The sequence below is a fragment of the Dipteris shenzhenensis genome, chromosome 14 (assembly GCF_047967505.1).
Source record: "Dipteris shenzhenensis isolate YYH24624 ecotype China chromosome 14, Dip_SZ_1.0, whole genome shotgun sequence".
Taxonomy (NCBI): Eukaryota; Viridiplantae; Streptophyta; class Polypodiopsida; order Gleicheniales; family Dipteridaceae; genus Dipteris; species Dipteris shenzhenensis.
Window position 1 is genome coordinate 54,515,629 of NC_141609.1, and position 4,442 is coordinate 54,520,070.

A 4,442-nucleotide genomic window follows, 5' to 3' on the forward strand; every position below is an offset into this window, starting at 1 on the left:
GGAAACACATGCATACGAAGCTGCATTGACCCCGTTGTCTACAAGTTGTTGTGATGACTCTAGTGCCAATCTCCACAACCTCCATCTAGGTAGAGTCCAAACCCTGTGCATATATGTCACTGTCTAAAAGATAGCGTCAATTGGGAGAGGGGTCATGGCAAACTCTGTCTGTATAAATCTGGTAGGGAAATAAGGGCTTACTCATCCGAGACACCTGTAATCTCTCAAACCTCTTCCAGTCTGCTGCCGAGAGGCGACTTCACAGAGAGAGAGAGAGAGAGAGAGAGAGAGAGAGAGAGAGAGAGAGAGAGAGCTTTTACTTTATTGTATTTGCTTAATAAATGATGGAGTGCATGGTGGTACCTTTGCATATTGGTGAGAGAGAGAGAGAGAGAGAGAGAGAGAGAGAGAGAGAGAGAAAGAGAGAGTTTATTAAGGTCTTAAAAAGACCGATGGGTCTATGAGACTGTGAAAAATCCTGATACAAACAAGCTGTGTGGGTGGAGATACTAAACAAGCATCCACTCCAATACAGAATGCAAATGATAAGTGTTGAGTGCTACATAGCCATGTCAGAAGGACATCCTATCCATGTGCAAAGTGCTCCAGTTCGGAGGCCCTCGTGGTCTTGTGCTCTCCGATTGTGTAATCAACGAAGTGTAGCCCATACATTCTGTGTGGTGAACAAATGACAAGCAGTAGGCCTAGGTATATCCGACGATGTCTGCATCTGGGCATCAAAGAGGGAGCATGCATATGTGTGCCACATCTAGGTCAGTGATGGGAATAGGTGATAGAAATCCCCATCTAGTGGTAGGGTCTCCTCGTCTCGAAAAGATCTGACAATCTCATCCATCCTATGTGTGAGGAAAGCTTGTCTCTTACGGTGCGTTGATCGTCGTCGATAGATCCTCTCCGCCTCAGGTGATGCTGGGTGACCCAAAGCCTGGTCTTGTGTGAAGTGGGCTCTCGCCTCTCTACACTTATCGTTGAACCAAGGGTTCTAAGGCATCTTCCCATCTCGAGTGGTGGTAAAGGATTTGATAGCAATGTCTTGTACCACTGAGACAAGGGTGCCAGAGGTAGTGGTTAGGCCTGTATCATCTCCAAGTAGGGCCGAGAGCTCCCTGGTTAGGTGGCTCATGTACATTGGGTCAAGGGCACGGTCAAAGTCTGAATGCATGGAGGCGTGGGGGGAGCTCTCCCTGTGGATGGCATGGTGGTAGAGATATGGAAGGCCAAGTATGAGTGGTATGACAAAGTTGGGTATCCGTGAGACAGTTTAGTGGGCCTACTAGATAGTCAACTATATTCGACCCACCACCATGTGGGAAGCAAGTGAGTCTCCCAGAAGATGGCCATCTATGAAGGCCATTAAAGATGATCAGGTCGTGGATCGTCGTCCCTAGCTCAAGCAGATGTCGTCCAAACCTTGTCACCTATGGAGCATCTACAGAGTGCTTGGATATCTCAAGCTCAGCTACATCTATTTCTAGGACTATGTGTGAATCTCTGTCATAATCTCAGAAGTCAAGTAGGCCCACCTGTCTATTTCTTATCCGTGCATTGAAGAGAGAGAGAGAGAGAGAGAAGAAGAAGAAGAAGAAGAAGAAGAATGTATTATCGTCCTCCAGGGGCCGAGAAACCGACCCATGGGACCCATAAGCACAACAATACAAGTGTCTCCTTCCTTTGGTGGAAGGGAATAAGAGGGAAACTATTCTGAGATAGATTGTGTGATACAATATTCACGATATTTGAGAGTCTTGGCAATAAAATTACCCAGAGTGGCTAGGTGGGTATGTGAAAGCAAGCTTGCGAGGGTGTTGTGCTCCTCTGTAATATTGTTAAAGTCCTTCCTTATGTGGGCATACCGTGGGCATGTAACGAGGACACGTGCCTCTGTCTCTACTTGTCCTTGGTCACACAACTTACAAAATCTTTGTTCCCTTGAGACATCCCCCCAAGCTCCTTTCTCTACCTCCAGAGTGTGTGATTGGGTACAGATGAGTGCAATGCTTCTCCTTGCATTTGCAAATATGGGCATAGTTATGTATTTTTGTGCATTTTCTTCTTCCTGAGAGTAAGTGTCCCAAAAAATGGGATTGATATATGTACACTAGTACTCATACTTAGCCCTTTTTTCAGTTGATTGCCATTTTTGCTGCAATACTCCCAACAAAGCTTTACGGAATGCCTTCTCATCCATTTCCCCAGATGACATCTCTAGGTAGGATGTTGCTTTCCATCTCTGGAGCCATCCCTTGATGTCTTGCCACCAACCAGATGCTAGCATCTTACTTTTGTTTGTTTTTTGAGGTCTTTTACTTGCTTCCCATGCTTTCATAGGTAGTCTCTGTGGCTTCATGGTCTTGACCTTTTTTATGTATTTGAAAACCCTTTCCAATGCTCTCAGCTCAATGGGCCTTGTACCGGTCTCAATAAGCATGATTGAGTATGGTGTGGTAATTTTGACTCCCAAATGTCTTCTTAGAAATGATTTCTGCATTTTTTCAATATCATTCCATTTTGATGCTGAAATGCTACCTCCCCATACTTCTACTGCATATAGCACTGTTTGCACCACACATGCATTAAATGGAATTCATATGATGCTCCATCTCCTAGTGTCACTATTTCTGCAATCATTTTCAAAATGATAATATTTCCCCCACTCGACATCAATCCTTCTATGGACACAATCCTTCCATCTATGATTTGCTGGCACATCTATTCCCAAGTATTTGAATGTATTTACCCTTAGTCTCCTGCTCATTGTACATAATACTTGGGGTGTTTGCAAGCTGCATGGTTTTTACTATCATCATTTTGGTTTTGGTATCATTTACCATGAGGCTGCTCTCTACACAATTATTGTGTAGAATGTGCATCATCCACTGCATACTTTCTGCTGTGTATGAGAAAAAGACAACATCATATGCATATAACAACAGTAGTACGATGTGTGCACAGACTCGGGGGCCCTCTAGCTGCTCCTCTTGCATCATTTCTTTGACCAACTCTTCCAATCTCTCAATACATAGTCCAAATAATGTTGGTGACAAAGGGCACCCCTGTTTAAACCCCATATTACTATGAAATGTAGTTGACAATCCATTCTACCTTTGAGTTGGCAAGTTACCCTCTCATATAAGTTGAAAACTGCTATTTTTAAGTAATCTGGCACTCTTACGTGGCCCATTCTTTCCCACAGATTGTTCCTAGGCACTGTATAAAATGCCTTCTTGAAACCTATGAAGCAACAATAGAGAGGCTTTCCTTGTTACCGACTCTCTTCAATTAGAACCCGTAATGTAACCAAGTGATCCACAGTGCTATGGTTTCTTTGAAAATCAGCTTGTCCAATGGCCCTCTTACCATTTAGTTATGCCCATAAACTAAGTTTTGTCTCAATGATTGTGCTAAAGAGCTTGGCCATAGTGGATCCTACCATAATGGTTCTACAATTGGAAAGCTGGTTATGATCTCCGCCTTTATATATTGGTTTTACCCAATTTTCTTGCCGCTATGGGGGGAAACAATTAGCAATTGCATCATTACGCAAAGAAACTAGGCATTCTCGTGTATAGTCACCTGTCCATTTTAGTAGCTCAGCCTTTATATGCAATGTATCAGCTGCTTTTCCATTGGCCATTTTCTTCAAGCCCTCATTCACATCATCCAGTGAAAAAATATGTGGGTTGTTGTAGTAAGCTATGTCTGTAGACATAGGTGAGGCATGTGGATGGGTGTAGAGAGAGAGAGAGAGAGAGAGAGAGAGAGAGAGAGAGAGAGAGAGAGAGAGAGAGAGGTGTGGGTATGTGATGTTCTACATGATGGTTCATCTTTCTTATAAAATATACAACTTACGATCTAAAGCTCCTTTTAGATCTGCTGAGCATAATTCCAAAGCCAGCACTTTTAAAAAAATGCTTATAAAAGTCACATGCTAAAGAACAAATTCAATCTACAACTTCAAAATTTACCTGAATTAGACCTTCATTAAGCTAATCCTATTATGTGCCCCTAAAACGAATATAACTAAAACTTACATAATTTTTGTAACTCAACTCAACTAACGTAACAACCTAACATAACAATAGTGCAAGGGGATGGAGATGAGGGACGCAAGAGAGGGCGAGAGAGTGCTAGGAGATAGGACATGAGAAAAGAGGTAGCTGTGAAGGAGAAAAGGGGGAAGACGAGGGCCAGGTGGGTGAGCGTAGGCTCGTGAGGACTTGCTAAGTATGGCATTCTCACAAACTGCATTTACACCAAATGGTGGTGTAGATAATTGTGTAGTTGAACTCCATCATGCATTGCAATTTCATTATGCCAATCGGTTAAGTTAATCATTGCTTGGAATATGGGACTCAAAACACACCTACATAACTTAACAATAGTAGAGACACATGTAGCTTCTTAAAATCCCAGTTTTACAA